Source organism: Metopolophium dirhodum, chromosome 1, assembly GCF_019925205.1.
Source record: "Metopolophium dirhodum isolate CAU chromosome 1, ASM1992520v1, whole genome shotgun sequence".
Classification (NCBI taxonomy): domain Eukaryota; kingdom Metazoa; phylum Arthropoda; class Insecta; order Hemiptera; family Aphididae; genus Metopolophium; species Metopolophium dirhodum.
Genome location: NC_083560.1, coordinates 46,851,970 through 46,874,877, shown reverse-complemented (window position 1 = coordinate 46,874,877; position 22,908 = coordinate 46,851,970). Strand labels below are relative to the sequence as shown.

The window sequence follows — 22,908 nt, the reverse complement described above, 5'->3', positions numbered from 1 at the left end:
ACAAGAAAAAAATATGAAAATATTCGTTCGAAACGCTGCACGTAACCACTAACGACTACCTACTAGGTAGTATAGGTAGGTACTAGGTACGTATAAAATATAATATGGCCGTACGCGTATTATACATTGTATCTTAGTGCTGTATACTCCGAAGAGAAGGTCAGAAACCTTTTTGTATTTATATATATACATTATATTATGTACCTATGTAAGACGCGTAGGTATATTCTATATTTATAAATATATATTTTATATATTATATTATCACACCAATCGTCCAACAATCTAACACAGGGGCGCCACTTAAATGGAAATTCTGGGGTTCCGCAAGCCTGCAACCTCCTATTTCTTTCAGTTATAATGAAAACTTATGACTAGGATCGTATGACGAACTACTTCATTTCCTAGCGTTCCCCATTCAGTATAATCACATATTTAGTGATAGGTTTCTGCTTTTTATTATTTTTATAATATTAAGGAAATTAGAACTAATTAACCACGAATAGCATATATATTATGAGGTCACGGCTGATAATTTTAAGACTGTAGGTGTTAAGCATATCTAAGACACCCTCAAAATGAGTCTATTGCACTATTGCAGATAAACAACAAATCGATAAAGGTCGTCCCGATATCTTTCGCCCAAGATTTGGTCTAATATTATGAATTTATGGTCTCCCGGATGATGGACGTACATTATACATTTTTGGGTAAAACTGATTTCACTCGCCCGAGCGACTATATAGTGGGATGTAGAATTATTATAAGAAAAAATACCTATGTTAAATTGTATAATAATATTATACTGTTTGTATAAGTATACTATATACATTGCTTAATATTGTAAAAGTTCTTTATTATTCATCTTATAATATAGTAACACCGATAAAATTAATTTAGACTAGATATATACATTAATTATTTTATTATAATATGTCTGTTATCTACGTCCGAATACAATTTAAATGGAATATGATTATAGGAAAGAGTTTATCAAAAGAGCTTATTTAATAGATACAATAGTTGACTGTATATTAGTATAAAATATTAGTTTAATTATATTATAGTATAAAATATCTATTAGGTATATCATTATAAAACGAATGAATACCACTGATTTTTATAATAAATTATAACGTTGTTCATACTTATGTTGCTATTCAAACGATTCTTGTGAAAACAAAAAACCAATAATTCTGAATATAACTTTTAGGTTTACATAACTACATATATAATGATAATACATTACATATAGGTAGATTAAGCGTCAGCGATCTGCTGGCTTCATAATACTACCTAAGTCATTTTATTTCTCAGTAAATAATATAGTATAGGCACACAAACAAAATCTATAAGTTTATATACGACAAATGGTAATATTGTATAACTCGTTTCACATTTGTAAATACTAATACTACGGGACGTACAAATTGTAATCTTTTCTATTGAATAGATAAAAGAAAAATATATATTTATACAAAAATATATTATAGAATATTGTGATTTTCTACACTCAAAAACCTTTTTTGTCACAGCTATAAATATCGGGCATGTATACCTACATATAAATATAAATATATATATATACATGCTGTATACATCATAGATACTAAAATAATAGGTATATACATGCTCATAAATAAATACCATTCATCACTCCAGGTGCATATAGGGACATAGTGCGTACCTATAGTAAATTTTCACCGTAATATTCTGTTATACCTACAAGGGTTATATTTATTAAAATACTACATCATGGTTGCAGCTTTGAGAAATTTTATACTACTGCGAAAAATATTATCGATATTGTGATATTAGAAACGTGTAGACGAAATAAATAAATATACTATATAGGCTAAAAAAATATAATTTAAGTTAAAAATGAATACCTTTTTAACGAGTAAATAATATGTATTTTAATATAATTTTCCGGTATAGGTATGTCGTATGTGCATAATGTATACAAGAATTTGATACATGTGCCCTTTGTCAGAATACTTAAACCATTTGTAAATTAAAAATATGTAAACAATCATTGTTAATCGGCTTATATATTTTTTTAAACTTATGGAGAGGTATATAGGTGAGCAGATAGCATGACGTGTGTGTAATATATATTAGCTAATATTTTATGGTTTAAAGTTTTTATTTTATAGTATAAACTACGACGTTGTCTGTTTCTCATTGCATAACATCCCGGCTATGAAAACTATTAAAAAGGAGTAAAAATTATAGTTTTCGTTGCATCTGTTATGTATTGAGATTACGTCATAATATTACAGTTAATAATGGTACCAAAATGAATAAATTCAAAATGCTTTTAAGGAGGTTATAAGTTATATTGGAAAAGTAGCCGCAGTATAGTCGGTAACGTTTTATAACGTATTATAATTTAAAATCGAAAAATAATTTTAAAAAAAATACAGCGTTGTGTACTTGAAATCATATTTTGTTAGTATTATTACAGCGCGAGTGTGCGACACGTGCCTCACGTTCACACGGCATGTATTCGTGCATGCGGGCCGTCGTTTTCGGGGGAAAGTATGTGGCACGGCGACCGTTTCGGTGCGGCCTGCACTCGGTTGGCGGGCGGTGGAAGTTTGATGGGTCGTCGACAGTGCGGTGGAGAGGTGTTGTTGGTGCGATGGGGTGGTGGCATAGCGGGCGGGGCGGCGGTGGTGGCGACAGCGCCCGTTTCTCGAGCCCGGCCACGCGCGACGCTTGCCAAGGTCTTTGGTCGTGCACGCGCAGCGCCGCCGGCAGGTCAACAACAGCGAGCTAGTCGCTTCTGCGCAGTAGACGGCGGCGGCGGTTTTGTTTACGGGAGCGGGCGTTCGCGGGCCGCCATTGCCCGCGCGCGCACGCGCATGCACTCACGCCACCGCACATACCCAACGGGTCGTCGTAAGCCGTTGCTTTCGGAGTATCGACGAGGGGTAATTGTGGGCCGGGTGCGGCGGGAGGGGGATAGTGGTAATAACGGAGGGGTCGAGCAGATGGTTCGGCGTCGGCGTGGGGTCGACATTACCCAACATGTGTTTCCCACAGTTCACGCTATATACTTAAAATGATATCGTATACATATATATATATGTATATTTATTGTATATATGTATTGTGTGTAAGTGTGTATGTGTTTACACGACGACGGCGGACCCCTCTGCTCGGCATCGCCGTCGTGTGCAAGCCGAACAGACGAATACTCAATGCGCAGAACTCTGGGAATAATATTATTCTCTTTGTGTGTAGGTACTGCGCAGAAGCGCTGCGCATCGACAAAATAACGACCTCCGTGGGTAGTGTACATATTATTATTATTATTATAGACGCGCGCAGTGACTGTAAAAATGTTATGGTACATAATATTATTTTCGAACACAAAATATTACACAACGCATCCCACCAATAAGACGAGTAACCGAGTAGGCAAGATAATAATATTATATACGACGACGACACAACGTTGTCCGATTTCCGTCTCACGGCCAAACACTTATTCCCGGGTCAAATTTTTTAAAATATTTCTGTACGCCCTCTGTGTTGTAGAGCTACCTACATATTATTTAATTATATTTCAACATTTTTTGTCTTAAACGAAAATAACAACGTACGAGTATGTTTTCGTGTTGTATAAAAATCGTATATAGGTACCTTTACGTGCGTCGATGTTTGTGATAATTAATGCACATAATAATATTTATTATTATTTAAATAGGTATTTCATAAGACGAATGATACATTTATATAAGGTATTCAAAATATATATGTAGTTATGACATCATCAGCACACTATTTTATTAAGTTTTGTTTCTCTAATACTCACGAGCAAATAACAATTTTGTGTTTAGCAGAACCAAAATTGTGTTGTTATAGCTTCAAAACTAGTGTATATTTACTATTCACTTATTATCAGACTTGGGAGCAAGTTAAGAACATTATATGAGTTTGTAATTTGTGCGTTGGTTTTTTACGATAGGTCTTACAATTTGTATGTGAGTTATGATAAAATATTAAAATTAAAAAATGTTCACACATCATAAAAAAATTGAAATATTGGGACTGGGAGAATATTAACGAACAAACACATATTATTGTGATTATTTGTAAGTTAGATAACAAGCAAATTGACGTAAATTTGCCATGCTGGCTTGCTAGATATGAGTCACAGAAAGAAAGCAAGTAGTTTCCTATAGTGTGTTGACAATATTAAATTAGAAGGTTTATCAAATATCCAAGTGTTTATCAGGGGTGCATGAGGATCATTGGGCACAAACATGCCTTACCACGAAATAAGCATTACACATTTACACTTACCCTCTTAGAAGTTAAAAAAATAAATACCTATTTAAGCAAGGAAAATTCGTAAAATTAAAACTATGCAGATTAGGACTCGTGTCAGCCAACGGCAGTTTAAATTGTATTCTTATTTTATTTTATTTTAATTTAAAACGACCTCCGAGGTATACAATTATTAAACACAACGAGTTTAATATAATATGGATAAGTTGTGCTCTATGAATTTAAAATGTATATTGTATATATATTATAGTGGCGGCAATAAGAAAGAATAGCGCTGCTGGTTTTTATAAAAACATATTATATACCTACAAAATATTTACGTTTCACACACTTATTATAGCCGTGAGAACGTGTAAAAAGTGACAGTAATTAAGTATCTATGGAATTTGGGTAATAATATGTCTATTGTGTCTTGTAAATAAATATGTATTATTAAAATGTATAATATATATTTATGTATACAACACTAAATTAAAATTTAAAGAAGTAAGTGGAAGTCGCTCTGCTGTGCAGTATATTACAAATGGCCATTTGGCCGGTGACTGTAATGGGGACTATCCACGGAAAATATGGAAGATAGAACCTCATTTACCTTTTAGATTTTGAGCACAGAAAAGAATATTTGTTTTACAATGTATGCTTTTTTTAAAAAATATTGTTTAGTATAATTGCTTGATCCTCTCTTCGCAAAGATACATTTGAATTTATGTCACTTAAACCTTGCTTATAATTCATCATATAAGTTGTTTTTTTAACATATTTAAGTAGGTATACTTCATGAATAAATAAAATAAAATTATATAAAACTATGCAAATTAATATTAATTTAAAAAAAGGTGGATAAGTGGATGTCGCTCTGCTGTACAGTAGGTTACAAGTGGGTCACTGTAATGGATGGTGTTAAATTTGAATTCAATGATATAATATCATTGTATAAGAAAAACGATTCTGAGCGAAAACGGTCAGTCAGCCTATGATATTACCAAGTATATTTGATGATATTATTGTGAATAAAGTAATTTATAAATAACCTATTTACGTGGAGCCTTGTTTTCAATTTTCAATCCTTAGCTATAAAAGTTGAACATTTTATAAATTTTTAACTACAAAATATTTATTAAATTATAAATTTGATAAATTCTGTCCAAATTTGATCTTTAAATGCTTATAAAAAAAAAACTGTGCCTATGTATTTTCAATATTTTTCAACTGCTATTGTAAAAATATATCAGGAGTCTTGTATTAAATTTTTACACTTTTTGGCCCAACAGATAAAACTTTATTGATATTTATAGAAAAAAAAAACTAAAAAAATTGAAAACTGAAAATGCCCGTAAACAGCTCAAAAAGTGTCAAAATATTTTCAAAATTGTATGGTGTATAGGAAATGCTAATATAAACATTCAGTGAAATTTTCATGTATCTACAGTTATTCGTTTTTGAATTACAAGAAAATAAGGAAATCGGTACATGAGAAATCGAGTGAATATCTAATGTTGTAAAAATATGAATTTAAAACGCTCATAAAAATTTAATTTGACTTTCTTGTAGAAATTTTTTTTTTGATAAAGTTAGACAAACTTATGAGGAATCTTGTATTAGATTTTAAAATCTTAGATTTAAAAAGAAAATTTTTTATGAATTTCTAACTCAAAATAATTTGCAAATTTTCGTGATTTTTCCGTATTTTTTCAAGATTTGAACTTTAAACGTGTATAAAAAAAAACTGTGACTAAGGATTTTTAATTTTTTTCATCTGCCTTTGAAACAATAACCTAGGAGCCTTCTAATAAATTTTCAAGCTTTTTTACCCAACAAATAAAATTTTATTGATATTTATAGAAAAAAAATTTAAAAAAACTGAAAACTGACAATGTCCGTAAACAGTTCAAAAAAAGTCAAATTATTTTCAAAATTGTATTGTGTATAGAAAATGCAAATATAAACAACCAGTGAAAATTTCATGCATCTACGGTCATTTGTTTTAGAGTTACACCAATAACCAAAATCGATTTTGTTAAAAATCGATTTTGCGTAAAAATTCCCGTTTTTTCCTTAATTTTTCTTTTGTTTTTCACATCGCTTTTGAAAACTACTGGGAAATTAAAATTTTGACCTCCCCAATGCACCAACGATATTCACTTTCCCATCGAACAAGATACTGAAGTCGAAAATCGAAGCATTATTTCGACTACTTATCGTGTACACAGACACAAAAATAAAAAAATAAAAAAAAAAAAAAATAAAAAAAAAAACACACATCATTGTAAAATCAATACATTCATCGTTTCACTCAGAATCTAAAATTTCAAACAGCATAATACTAGATATATAATACTATTATACTAAATTATATAATATAATACTATTATTAAAATAATTAAAATTATAAAATTTTAATAATTCTGCACAATTAAACAACATTTTGGTGCCCCTAAAATACTGGCGCCCGGGGAAGTTGTACCCAGCCTCCCCCCCTAATTGCGGCCCTGTAGTTATCTAATATTATATTATACTCATAAATTTTAAAAAAATCTATAATATTATTGTACAAGAAGTACCTAGATATATAGATATACCTATTACCTATAGATATAAAATGATTAAAAACTAAGGACAAATGTTGGGATTGATCATAATATTATAATATATAATAATTGTTATAGAAAGTTATAGCTCCTTAATAAATCATACAGTCTCTCATAATCTCATAATATTATGGCTTAGGTCCGTTTATTTTAATATTTTAGGATTTAGCCTATAGGTAGATACCATTCTATTATTTTTTTTGGAAGGAAGAAAAACAACGAGTATAGAAAAAAACTCGTTTTAATTATAATTACAAATTTAAAGATTTCTCTTTTTTAGTTTCAATTTTATACTTAACATATTTTTTTTAAAATACGTCATATGAACTATAACTATGTAGGTATCTATATAATAATCGATTAATTGGTAAGAAATCAAACACGGGTGTATATCTAAACCGGCTATTATACTGTATAAAACTGGAAAGGCAAGTACCAGTTCTTAATAAAAACTTGACATTCTTTGGCTAACAAGACATTACCGGACACCAGTATTATTATATAGAACCTAAAGACGGTGTGCAACTCTGCGAGGAAAGTATAATAATAATGGAAAGCTATAACAAAAAGGATGGCAACGGCGGCGGTTGTTAGGGACCCGGACCCTCAAACATAAATCAATATACCCTCTGGCCTCAGCACGTATATATATATATGTATATGTGTAGTAATATTATATACATATATTATTTAATACAAGATCTATATAATATTTCTACACAACCATCGCAGCAAACTGTGTATACACAATGCGCACGCGCATGGTTGCTTGGCAACGGCTGCCTGGACGTACTTTACAAGTTTTTCCGGTGCACGTCGACGACATTTATGTTGGCATGAAGCAAATGACCCTAAACGTATAATATATGACTCAGTACTTCAGGAGAATAATAATTGTACAAGTAGTAGGTATTTAGCTAATTTAAAATCATAAATATATAATAACATATAATTATTAAGTACCTAGGTATATAATAGATATATATTATATAGTGTTTCCGTAAACCACCATATACAGTGAAACCTAGATAACTCGAATCGGTTGGGGGTGAAAAAAATTGCAGTGGCAAAGATATTCCTTAGAGTTATTGAAAATTCGAAGTTATCGAGTTATCGAGGCTTCACTGTATATCATAATATATAGGTACCTACCTACCTATATGAATATGTTTTTTATACTCACACATAATATAACATGCAGCTGTTTCTGGTCCCTTTTTTGATATCGCGAAACTTACCTACTTACCACTATAGGTGTTTGTACCTACCTAACCTTTTGTTACGTAATATATTTACCATAGTTATTGATACTTGGTATAAATACATTTATACCTATACCACAATTGTATACAATTTATTATTTTATATTGTATCTATTATTTATTATATGAAATTATAATTATGTAAATTGTACCTATAGTGAGCACTTATAAATACGTTATAAACCAATAAACCTAACCACAGTGTTGGGTAAATTACTTTTCAAAAGTAATAAAATTACGCGTTACACTCGTTACATTAAATATTTTTATTTAAATAACATTTGCGTTATCCGACATTATTTTTATCACGTTTCTTTACTTGTTTATTCAAATAGTAGGGCGTTACAAATAACGTTACTTTTTGTTTAATAATAATTACAAATTCAGTCCATAATGGACAATAAGTAAGTAGTAGGTGCATTGTTAATGACTTAATGTTATACATGAACAAAATGTATATAAATTAATTTTTGGGTTGCTTATAAAAATATTATTATTATTTATTATAATAATAATCGGAATCATAAAAAAATGTTATTGATTTTTAATTTTTCTCGAATATCCTAGCCCCTAGTTTTTGTCATTCATATATAATTTATTTTAATAACTTGGAAAATAACACGTTACTCTATCGCGTTAATTTAAATTTTTAAATAAAATATAATGAAATTACTAAAGCGTTACTGCAAAAGTAATTTCGTTACGCAGTAATTTGTAATATGCGTTACGTTACTACCTATGCAACACTGCCTAACCAATACAATGTATTGAATACATACACGTATAAATATATAATTAGCGAATTGCCTGAGATATAAGTATAATTTGTATACTACGGTAAATATATTTAGCAACTAAAAATATGCCAGCTAATATACTTGCAAGTTGTTTTAGAAATTTTCAAAGATATTGAATGTAAAATGAAACGTAAAATACATATTATGGGTATAGAGTTAGCTAGAATATATTTTCGTAACTTAAAAAACTTTTTGAAAAAACATATTTATCTAGGTAGGTACTGTAAAACATAAAGCTATATTTTTTTTTTTGGAATCCGATTTTTAAAATGGCGGACGACCAAACGACGCACGGCGACGATACGTCCGGTGAAAGTAATACAATACTGAGAATATTTCGTTGATAAAAAAATAATAATAAACGATTTGAAAATGATGGTTTTAATAACATAAGAGGCCATTTTTCGCATTAAAAACGTATCTATAATATATAGACTGCGTAGGCACTTCTAATTTCTAACCGATTGGCTATTATATACATATAGGCTTTATGTCTTTATGGATATATTATATAATATTAAGCCAAGTTCACATAGCTCACTACGATAAACTGAATATATACTGCAACTCTACACGAGCTGCACGGTGTATATAGTGAGTATTTGACTTTATACCCACTTCAAATTTATATACTAACTATATAACCAGTGTGCAATATCAATAATAAAAAAATTAGCTCCATGATGTCATCGGATACCACAACTGAATATCCTCACTTTTTCATGTGGCAGACGATATGACGTATAGGCTAAACATAATCATACCTACCAATCATGTGTAAATAATATATTATACAGATATGCCGTATACACAATATATATATAATATTGAACGAAAATTTAATAAAGACTATTAATTAATATCATCTATATTATATATTTACTATGTATATATTTGTTCGATATTATACTCGTATTAAGTGTATAGCCATATATTATGTTTAATGTCAAAATAATTATCGATAGGTACACGTGTAATTGAAATTACAAATATGAACCTGACATCTTTTTTTATATAAAGATGGGCATACAACAAACTACATAAAAGCATATTCGAAAGAAAATATTTGTTGTTAGAGGTAAGAAGTTTGGTTTACATATCAAACTACATAGGTCAACATCAAATAATCAGTAATAACTGCTTATATTATAATGTTATAGTCATATATTATAATATCATCGATATATATCTAAAAGGCATGTCAAATGTAACTATATGTATAATATACCTATACCTACACAGGTAGTCCACCTAAATCTAAATTTTTTGCCATCTTAACGGGATTTTCAAAAACAGTTTTATAGATGCCTATAATATGTTTGTAAATAGCGCATAAGTAATATATAGCTATAATATAGGCAATATTAATCGCAGTGTAAACTATAATCGTCCAAAAAAACATTTGAAAGGCAAAATAAATGTAGATTTGTAAAAAACGAAATCTATTTGTAATCGTTTTACAGCGCTCGGAGTAATTTTAATGTCATACAACGAGAGTTCTTGAATGTTCGTGAACAATTTATTCGGGCGCGTTCAAAAATTCAAAATGGCCGACCCGGCGCGGTCGTTCCGTTGTCAAACGCGAATACACAACGACGACGCATCACAGAGGCCAACGATAACGATAGATTCGTTTCAGCGGCGCTTACCTACTCGTATAGACGACGGTTGTTCTGCAAATTATTGTTTTTGTCCGATATGATTGGTAGGTATGATTTTTATTCACCTAAAACACTATAATAAGTGCCTATATAATAATACCGTTAGTATAATATTGTTATTTATTTTGCATTATAGGCACATTACGTCAATACCGATATAGGCGCCTATATAGGTACGAACATGATATCGACACGACAATAAAGCACGGCACATCGCGAAAGGTCAACCAAACATCACTTAATCATAACTATTACCGAGGATTGATTTTTTACCTTTAGGCACATTCGTTATTATTTGTTAACTTTAGCATATAGTTTTACAAAACCGAGTTGTACTAAAAAATCAATTAACGTATGTCCGAAAAACACTTGGATTGTAGGTATAATAATATTTCGTTTTTGCAATGTTGTACAATTTATGGAAATCTAAAGAAAACTCCTTTTGAATGTATAGTTCATGGATGGACGCCGTGTATTGAATCTGTATAGTAATATAGTTGTGTTTGCGTTGGTTAAACATTAATTAATAATATACCAGAAAACTGAACTCCTACAGCGTTGTATAGGTATACTTCCCACAAAAAACGAATTTACTTCCACGAAGTGGGTACGTGCTAGATACGTACACGTGAAAGTCGTGTGATTTTTACATCGTTGCATTCTGAATAAAAACAAAAATATAATCGCTTGGTATAGTGACGCACACGTGTGGTCAGCGATATTGGCTATTCATTTTCTATAGGTAGGTCGTGGGTGGTTTCTATTGTAATTTGTAGTACAGAGGTTGTAAGTTACCTAATGGCTATTTTATACGGTCATAACACGATAAAAAAAAAAAAAACCATAATAATAAAAAATCAACAATCGAACCGATTATATCGATTTGCAAACATCGCGTGCGATAATCGAAATCGTGCGCTCCAAAATGGCCGACGTCGACTACGGCTAACCGCGATGGTGCCACTACAGCCGGGTGAATTCCCGTTCCAGCCGTAAGTGTCACACTGTATGGCCGCCGAACGGCCTGTCGCGGGTCGGATTTGACGACGAAACGCCCGGGAAAAAAATACTGTAACGCACATTTTCAGTTTTGATCAGTGCGTTATTTTCGTTAAGACGATTAAATCGTGTTCCGTCGTCAAAAAAGAAAAAAAACCAAACGATACGCTTATATTATGTTTACTAGGCCATTGATTTCTATTAAATAACTATAGCTATTTGACTTAGAACCTTGATTTTGGTATATTATGTAGGTACACGTAAGACATATAACACTAACTATATTATAATAATCTACAGTTGTAGTCTTGTAGACATATGTATGGCTCATTGACCAGTGTTAAACATTAACAAACTTACTGGATTGCATAATTCATAAATAATGTACGCTATTTTTCGTAAAAGTCTTAACACAAAGGAAATAATAATGAAATAATAAATATTTTTTAAATAAGTTTTGCAGGGCATTATTCAATTTTTACCATTCTAATAAATATTTTACAGAAGACAGTTATATTGGTATTGTAGGTATAATATATATATACTTATATTTTAAAACCTTGGCCCGAAATTTGATGACAATATTGGCATATCTAACGCATACGTTAAATATAAGTTAAACGTTTTAATCAATATGTCATTATCTAGGTATTGAAATAATATAGGAATGCATAATCTAAACTTAACAAAGTTATATTCCTGTGAATGGTTTCTGAATAAAAAATGATTAGTTTTATGTATATACGAACGTTTATTAGTTCTTTATTTAAAACGAGTTTAGACGATATTTTTTTGAATGTTAATAAACGATTTTACCTATAAATTATAATCTACAGATACCTATAAAACAAATTAATTCAATGATTATGGTTACTGGTTAGACATTTATATTTTAGGATGAACATTATAAACGGCTCAGACGTTTTTAAATTATAATATTACTTAGGTAGGCCGTAGGCATTAAGTCTTTACGTATCAATTAATATTTTATTTTAATTTTATAGACAGACTGGGTTTCTAATTAAGTATCTAAATTTCTTTAACTATTATTTAAAAGTGATTTTAGGTACCTACGTAATGAATTACCTACCTACTTTCATATATATATAATATCTATAAAGAAACGTAAGGGATTCAACACGCCCTAAGAGTAACTAAACTTTTATAGTTATTTTATGGTTTGTTTATATATGTGGTAGTTAAGAGTATAAATATTGATAATACTATTATAATTATATATTATATTACTTAACAATACACCTAAAACTATAAATTTAATAAAATTCTTAATAAAATAAAAACTGAACATAACCGTGTAAAAAATGTATAATAATATAATAGGTATACTATTCAATAATACGTAAATGGTGAAAATACCAAGACTATACCTAAACACACTATACACATCTAAATGAATAAAACAATAAGCAAAATACCTTGTGAAATAAAAACAAAAACTATAACTAATATTATTATTTCTATAAAATATTTTCTAGTATTAGAACAAAAATAAGTGTGTGCAATTTACTAATTATTATCTATAATCCATACATATAATACTACTCATATAATATTTATTTACCTAACTAACGAAATATTCCAATATTGAATGCTTATATTGTTATATAAATATGTATATATGCAGGTATCTCTGGGCAATGAATTAAAAAGTTAAGTTATGTTTGACTAAGTTACATAAATATTTAGTTTTTTTTCCAGTTAATTCATTGTATATAGTGACGTTACGTTAATTTTTCTCTTAATATAAGCCCTATAGGTTTAAAATATATTTTGTTTTGTACGAATTATTGTTTTTATAAATAATAAAATACAATAGGATATATAATTTATAATATTATTATAGGCATGTCTTGTAAATACTAAATTGTAGACTGTCAAAGTGGTTAATGCACGTTTTCTGGATTTCAATAGGGATCAAATAATGTACCTATACAAATGTAACTTTATATATATTTCCATAAAAAATGAAAATTTCACCCTAACACATTAATTTAAATTCTGTGGACAACAACAATACTAGACCAGTTCAACATATAAAGAGATGTGGTCCATGATCTTTAAATATTAACCTAAATAACTAAGACATTAATTTAGTATCTACTTATTAGTAGGGCACTGCCATTGGCTGGCCTCCCTTTTTGTTATTTATTTGCAAATTACTCTTAGATAATATAAGTATGTATATTTTTAATATATATTTTTGTTTTTGTATATGTATACTTTTATAAAATTTGCTTATCGTGCTTAGGCATAGATTGTAAATATTAATATAAAAACGTTTTGCAAACTTTTAAAACCCTTCTATATTAACTTAACTTAAAAATTTAAAATAATAGTTTACTTTGCCAGCCTTATAGGCACTTAGATTATACCTATATCTAAAGATTCAAAATTATATAACTTTAAATCCTAAATACTAAATCATACAAAATATTGTCTTGGTTTAATTTATCGATATCGTCACTTTACTACTTGAGTAGGCTATATGTATTAATTTAATAGCATAATACTTTATTTCATCTAACATACCTAATATTAGTAATTACCTGTATAAACGATCACCCCATATTACGGCCCCTGGTGATTCACAACCAGGAATCATTCAAGATGGGGGATCCAAAAAAAATTATGTATAATTACTGTTTTTTATTCCTTTCCTGAGTATATAGGTAGGTATATTAATTGTATTGCTTAATAAACACAGTTATTTAATATATTATAAGATATCAATAAATTTTGATTACAATGTCAGGGAATCTTAAAAAAATAAATACTTTGCCATTAACCATTGTACTCGCCTAACCCCCCTTGGGTGTGCCACTGCTCCATAACTATCAAACCGAAGACCTATTTAATGTTCTTTATCATAGGTAGGTCACCGTACACATACATACTAATTTTATAGGGAGACAACATATCAATATACTTAACGATATTTTGGAAAATGCCGGATAGCGATAACTACCGAGTGACAGTCTTGTGCAGCGAAACTTCATACTTTCACCTTAGCGTAACGCGTTCCGTCCGTATCGTCCGACATAATATCACGCATACAAAAACTTCGCGGGCCGGCATCATGACGGATTATTCGTAACGCACTATAAATATCGTCGGTAGTACTCTGGTATACGCCCTGGCCCTTGGTTCCCGGTGCATAACATAATATTATATTAAAATAATATTATCTAAGTCAAAGTTCTGACGACAATAAAGTTTTCGGATCGAGAGGATAACCACGCGGCTGCAGGTGCGGTGTGTGTACTACGCGTCCGGAAATAACACTGTAACATATTATAATACGATCACAAGTATATTGTTATGCTAAGGTACTTATAGGTACACCAACGATGATATTGTTTGTTACTTTTTGTTGTAGACTTATAGGTATCTGTTTGCGAAAAACTCGGTCAACAGTATACGTATGTACACACCGTACACGGAAAACTTGTAATACCATAAATGTTATACTGCGGGTCGAGAACGAATCACATCCGTCGCGGGCGGTTATGTAACGATAAACGAATGAAAAGTATACATTTGCTACAATATTAATATTATACATTTATACAACCTATCCGTTGATGTTTGTCATACTGCAGTTATGCGTAATGCGAAAAATAAACGTGATTATTGAATGTTCAACCGCGGTTAGTGTTTGTGATTTATTACCTCTTCCATGCAAGATTCAAACTGCACATACCATCACGGCTGGCTGACATATAGGGTGAGTGTTTTGACAGGCGGACACCAGTGGCGAGATTAAGAATTAGCTTCTTTTTTTGAGGGAGATTAAACATTTTTAGCAAAAATGTATACACCGCATACAGTCATACCACCTCCAAAAAAATCATAAACTCTATACGAAACAGAATTTTTTTAAGAAGATGTCAGGGCTATAAATAAACAAAATATGATTTCTCCCTCGGACCGACACGCGCAACATAAAGAAAACCTTTTCATGTAAAATCGTAAATGTTTTTTTCAATTTTATGTAGGTAATCTTATAGTGAAACCACCTGTTGTACATACATTATTGAGAATAAAATGTTTGATTGTTTGACATAATATAGGTTTTATATTTTATTATTATTCGACCTTATAAAATTATATAAGTATTAATGTTTTGAGACCATAATTATACAAACAAATATCTCAAACCTTCAAAAATATTATTCTCACATTTTTTTGATGCGTAATTTTATTCTAAGATTACTAAAATAAATTTAAAAAATGATTCTTGGTGAATACGTTTCGTCTAGCTGCGCCATGGCCAGTGAGCGATAACATATAGTGCGCTGGTGCCTAATATCCTCAAATAATATAGGTACCTATTATATTATATTATATTATAAAACGTTACGAAATTTAGTTTAATATAAAATTATATTAATTAACTGTGTTTATTTGTTTTTAAATGTTTTGTTTAAAGTAAAAATTATTTATGAGAAACCTTGTTTTCAATTATCAATCCTTAGCTTTAAAAATTGAACATTTTATACATTTAAAATAATTTGAAAATGTTTGATTGAAAAAATTTTGATGAATATTGTCAAAATTTAAAATTTCAATACTTATAAAAAAATCGTGCTAGTGGATTTTTAAATGACTATATAACACTAAAAAAATAAGTCCATCATAAAATGTAGTATCAAGTGAAATAAAAACAAATGAAATACCATTCAAATATATCTATAACTATAACTATTATTTGGCCTGCGACGGTCATTTGAAAAATATGCCTGTTATAACAACTTATGAGGAACTTTGTATTACATTTCCACACTTCAATCCAAAAAAAAGAAATTATACATTTTTTTTAAATTTAACAGTAACTCCAAACGTTCATAAAATATTATTTGACTATTCAGTTGACTTTTTTTTTGTCAAATGTAGGAAAACTTAAAGGGAATCTTGTATTAAATACATTGGATATACGTAGAAACATTTTTATGAATTTCTAATTCAAAATAATTTACAAGTGTTCGTGATTTTGATGAATTTTGTCAACATTTTAACTTCAGGCGCTCATAAAAACTTATTGTGGATTTACGCTTGCCTTATACACTAACAACAACGTATAATATTAATTTTTCAAGTTTTTTGATCAAGCGAAAAATTTGTTAGCCGACAATAATTAAAATAAGCTAATAAAAATCGAAATTTACTTATTTCTATAAATAGCTCAAAAAGAGTCAAAATATTTTTTATATCACTTGGTGTAGAAAGTAGTAATATTAGATATAAAAACCATTAGATGACTTTATAATAAATCTACAGTTATTGTTTTTAGATTCTGAGCGAAGCGATGAATGTATTGATTTTACAATGATGTGTGTGTTTTTTTTTAATTTTTAATTTTTTTAATTTTTTTATTTTTGTGTCTGTCATCACCTTTTAGGACAGTAAAAGTGCTCGGATTTCCTTCAACAGTGACTTTTCTGATAGGAAAGTGAATCTAGTTGGTACTTTGGGGGGTCAAAAGTAAAAATTTCCAAGTGGTTAACAAAAGAAAAATTAAGGAAAAACGGGAATTTTTACGCAAAATCTGTTTTCGAGAAAATCGATTTTGGTTTTTGGTGTAACTCTAAAACAAATGACATGAAATTTTGACTGAGTGTTTATATTAGCATTTTCTATACACCATAAAATTTTGAAAATATTTTGTTACTTTTTGAGCTGTTTACGGACATTGTCAGTCTTCAATTTTTTTTTTTTCTATAAATATCAATAAAATTTTATCTGTTGAGTAAAAAAGCTTGAAAATTTAATAGAAGTCTCCTATCGGTTATTGTTTCATATGCAGATGAAAAAAATTAAAAATCCTTAGTCACAGTTTTTATTTATAAGCATTTAAAGTTCAAATTTTGACAAAATACGGAAAAATCACAAAAATTAGCAAATTATTTTGAGTTGAGAATTCATAAAAATTTTTCTTTTTAAATCTAAGATTTGAAAATGTAATATAAGATTACTCATAAGTTTGTCTACCTTTATCAAAAAAAAAATGTCTACAAGAAACTTAAATTAAATTTTTATGAGCGTCTGAAATTTATATTTTTACAACATTTGATATTCACTCGATTTCTCATGTAACAATTTTCTTATTTTATTGTAATTGAAAAACGAATGACTGTAGATATTTGAAAATTTCACTGAATGTTTATATTAGCATTTTCTATAGACCATACAATTTTGAAAATATTTTGACTCTTTTTAAGTGGTTTATGGACATTGTCAGTTTTTAATTTTTTTAGTATTTTTTTTTCTATAAATATCAATAAAAATTTTTTTGTTGGGTAAAAAAGCGTGAAAATTAATATAAGGCTCCTAATATATCGTTCAAATAAAAGTTGAAAATTATTAAAAATACATAGGCACAATTTTTTTTTACAAGCATTTAAAGTTCAAATTTCGACAACATTTATCAAATTTATAATTTATTAATTATTTTGTAGTTAAAAATGTATAAAATGTTTAAATTTTATGGCTAAAGATTGAAAATTTAAAACAAGGCTCCACGTAAATAGGTTATATATAAATTACTTTAAAACCATTACATTTTTCACCCTCACAATCAAAAATAACTGTTCAAATTTTAGATTCTGAGTGAAACGATGAATGTATTAATTTTACAATGATGTGTTTTTTTTTTAAATTTTTTTTTTATTTTTGTGTCTGTCATTATTTTTTAGGACAGTAAAAGTGCTTGGATTTTCTTCAACAGTAACTTTTCTGATAGGAAAGTGAATCTTGTTGGTACTTTGGGGGGTCAAAAGTAAAAATTTCCTAGTAGTTTTCAAAAGCGACGTGAAAAACAAAAGAAAAATTAAGGAAAAAACGGGAATTTTTGCGCAAATTCTGTTTTCGAGAAAATCAAAAAAAAAAAATGTCTACAAGAAACTTAAATTAAATTTTTATGAGCGTCTGAAATTTATATTTTTAAACATTTGATATGTACTCGATTTCTCGTGTAACAATTTTCTTATTTTATTGTAATTAAAAAACGAATGACTGTAGATACTTGAAAATTTCACTGAATGTTTATATTAGCATTTTCTATACACCATAAAATTTTGGAAATATTTTGACTCTTTTTGAGCTGTTTACGGACATTGTCAGTTTTCAATTTTTTTAGTTTTTTTTTTCTATAAATATCAATAAAATTTTATTTGTTGGGTAATTTAATGTAAGGCTGATATATCGTTCTAATAGCAGTTAAAAAATATTAAAAATTCATGGGCACAATTTTTTTTATAAGCATTTAAAGTTCAAATTTTGACATTATTTATCAAATTTATAATTTATTAATTATTTTGTAGTTAAAAATGTATAAAATGTTTAAATTTTATGGCTTAAGATTGAAAATTTAAAACAAGGCTCCACGTAAATAGGTTATATATAAATTACTTTATTCACAATAATATCATCAAATATACTTGGTAATATCATAGGCTGATTGACCGTTTTCGCTCAGAATCGTTTTTCTTATACAATGATATTATATCATTGAATTCAAATTTAACACCATCCATTACAGTGACCCACTTGTAACTTACTGTACAGCAGAGCGACATCCACTTATCCACCTTTTTTATTTTTAAAATAAATAAAAAAAGGCTACAAATTATTACATTTATTTATTTGTAAATACATAGGTAACTACGTGTTTTTTTAGTTACAGCACCAATTTTTTGGTATAAAATAGTTTTTTATAAAAACTGGTTCGGCGTAAAAACCTCAGCTTTTCCTTAATTTTTTTTTTTTTTGTATATCCCGACGCTTTTGAAAACTCTTGGCTATTTTTACTTTTGAATCATTTAGATAAGATACAAGTAAAGATGCTGAAGTAGAAAATCTAAGCATTTCTACTGCCACAAAAGGTGATGACAGACACGCAAAAAAAACATCATTGTAAAATCATTAAATTTATTTCTCCACTCAGAATCTAAAATAGGATGTACCTATCCCAAGTACAAACCATTTTTCTCCAAAAAAAAAACAGTTAAGTAATTTAAAAGTCAACAAAACAATTAAGTATAGCTCATTAAACTATAATACCTAACATTATTATTATACCTATCATTATACAAAAACTAATTCATGGCTTAAAGTACCTATATAAATAAACAAAAAAAATATTATAAACTAGGTATTGAAAGTTTACAATGATATAGTAAAGAACCTATTATTTTGCACAACGACAACAAAATTGGCTTACAATTTGACACTTTAACGAAAAAAAATTCATACTTTAAATCAATCACATAAATCATATTATAAGTACTTACAACATAAATTCTAACTGTATAAGACAGAATTGGTTTATCACTAAATTCTGAAACATTCATAATTTATTTTATAATAAATTAAATTGGTTCGTTCTTAGGCTTTTTTGCATAGTAATCACTAGACAACTAATGATTGAATACACGGTTATTTTCTTAACTTCGAAAATACTCTCTACATTTTGCAGATTTAACAATAAAATACAACTTATTTAATAGTTTAAAATATAATGAAAAAAATACAAATTTAATTCATAAAATCACTATACTTTTTTCGATTATAAACGTAAGTTTAATTACTTTTCTATGATTCCCATATTAGGTACCTACGTACAATTATTGATGATAAATGATTATAACATTAAAACTGATCTTTTATAATCTGTGCTTTGAATTTAATATACTTGTATGTTGTGTTGTACAAATTGGTTGTTTTTTATTTATTTCAAATACTAATATTAACTCAAATATTCGTGTCAGATTTGGCTGAAAATAAATATAAAAACGTTACAAGGTGCTGCGCTCTAGGGTTCAAAGTATCAAAATTATTAGTAAATCACATAATATACGTGGGGAATATTATAAGGAATAACTAAGCAATAAGCATAGATAATAAAGATAAATTATTATCAATGGAAATAAGAATGATATATTAATTATTATCAGGTGTGTTGTTGACTTTATACAATGATAATTACATAATTATTACAATATTTGAATAATGCCTATCATGAAAATTGCAAGGCTGGGCATTAACGAGTTAAAAGTTAAAATTAAGTTAAATCGTTAAATTAATAGACTCATTACTTTTTTTTCAAGATTAATGTGTTAACTTCAAGTTAATTTTATTTCAAAAGTATCTAAATTAAGTTAATTTTCGTTGGAAGAATAATGCATATATTTTTGAATGAGGTTTTTTTTTGATGTATCATTTTTAATTTCCCAGTAATTTTCTTAAGACAGTATAGAAAAACTATCTATTTGACCATATTATGTGTCTGGAATTTTTTATTTTTATTAGCAAATTTTAACTTTACACTAAGTTAAGTTACTTTTTCTTCAAAGTTTATTTTTAACTTGAGGAGTTAACGAAAAAAATACGAGTAATTTTTAACTTAACTTAACTTTATTATTTTATAATAACTTAACTTAACGAGTTAAAAAAATCGTTAACTTGCCCAGCCTTGGACAATTGATAACTTATCACATTTAAGTACGATTTTTGCTCAAAAAGAATAATACTGTCTTCGATATTTTGAACTCAATCAAATCATGGTAAGTTTAGAGTTAACAAATAAATTTCAAATATTTTATCAGATATAAACTAAATATTCATGCATGGGAAACTGTAAATTCACAATATAAAAACATTTAAATCTACCATTGCAAATACACAAGTAGACCTATGACACCTATGACAAGTTATGTACCTACAATAGCTGGTATTAACTCGTAGAGAATGATCTTTACATTTGTGTCCCTTAAATTCTTTATGCCAATAATCTATGGATTTTGTCATTTTGATGTCCTCTTACTCTTGCTAAATTTCTAAAAGGGTACCTACCTAATTAATTACCTAGCTAATTCGTATAAAATATTTGTATATACAAAAAATATTTTAACTACAAATTGTAAACATAATTATTTTAAACGCCTAGAATGTTGTTAGATAAATAATTAACATTGTAAAATTATAACTTAAAATATTAAAAAATAAAATAAAAATTGCATTAACCGAACCTGATATTAGTGGGCCCCCTCAAAAACGCCATACAGTGTTCCGCCACGTATAATATATTGTATGGCTGTATGCAATGGCATTGTTATTTGTTATACATTGCATTAGTGTTCGAATTATTTGGGAAAGAACCTAGTTCTTACATGACTACTTTTCCGAAATTGTACCCTACTGTATGTAATAATATTATCCATACTTGGTTAATTAAAATATTCAACAAAATATGTCTATACATTTGTAATATAATTGCCCGTGCATTGTCTTTATTTCAGCAACAAATAGATATTCAATTTTTTTTATTTTTTTTTTTTATTTTAAATGTTAAATATTAAATAATATAAATATAATATAATATAAAAATACATTGAATGTTATTTTACGATTTTGTTTTTATAGGTACGTTTTAAGTTCAAATGTTGATGAAATTGGATATTTGAGCGAAGAATAACGATTTTAGTTTTTTGTTGTTATTTATAGTATCTGTAAATTTAAATCATAATCTGTTTAAAAATTGTAATTCTTAATTTTTGAATCAATAAATTATCGTATTAACTTTAACTAGAGTTTTATGAGCGTTTTTAAGCGGTCATTAACATTTCATAACATTTCTGAACGTATTTTTTTTTTATTTTTTAGGACATTTTTATAATGTAGGGTATCAACATTCAGGCCCTAGTCAATATTTTATTAACTTTTATTAATTGTATTATTATTTAATTCCGCTACATCTGGTGAGAACGCATCAAAACGCATCTGCCTATCTACTTATAAACGAAAAAAATTGAAAATAATTGACCAAGCACAAAAATAACTAATGCAAAAAAAATGTAGTTTTCAAGGTAAAAAACAATGCAATCCCAAAAAAAAACTAATTTCCTCAACTTGTTGATTTTTTGTGTTTAGGAGAGAGTTCACTGGGACTGTCCGGGTATACGTAGGGACCCTGTATACTAGGGTCCCATGTGCTAGTCGCTACCGTTCTTCGATTTCGGCGGCGGCGTCGGTGTCGGCATTTGCGACGGCGGCGATTGTTGTAGGCTTGGCTTGTAGCGGTCTAGCGGTCATTACGATCACAGCATACACCCCTGGTATATATGCTCTGATCGATCACCGTCATCAACTCTTCAACGTCCCTGCAACGTTTCAGCAACGTCAAACGTCTGAGTAAAACAAATCGTCACTCGTCGTTTTCAGTAATTTGTATTATCCAAATTACGCTCATTACAATTATATTATTAGATATAATAAATAAAAAATA

At 28.7% G+C, this 22,908-nt stretch overlaps 1 long non-coding RNA gene across 2 annotated transcripts in view; it reads left to right on the top strand.

The window, feature by feature from the left end:
• LOC132936615 (uncharacterized) overlaps positions 1 to 11,086 on the top strand; it is a 46,331-nt gene extending 35,245 nt beyond the window's left edge. Inside the window, exons 1-3 of one of the 2 annotated variants that reach the window (XR_009663495.1) lie at positions 9,885 to 10,024; positions 10,410 to 10,651; positions 10,744 to 11,086. This is a non-coding gene — a long non-coding RNA (uncharacterized LOC132936615). Of the gene's footprint in view, positions 1 to 9,884; positions 10,025 to 10,409; positions 10,652 to 10,743 lie in introns of those variants that run through there. The other variant, XR_009663494.1, reaches the window with a different exon arrangement.
• Positions 11,087 to 22,908: the final 11,822 nt, after the last annotated feature.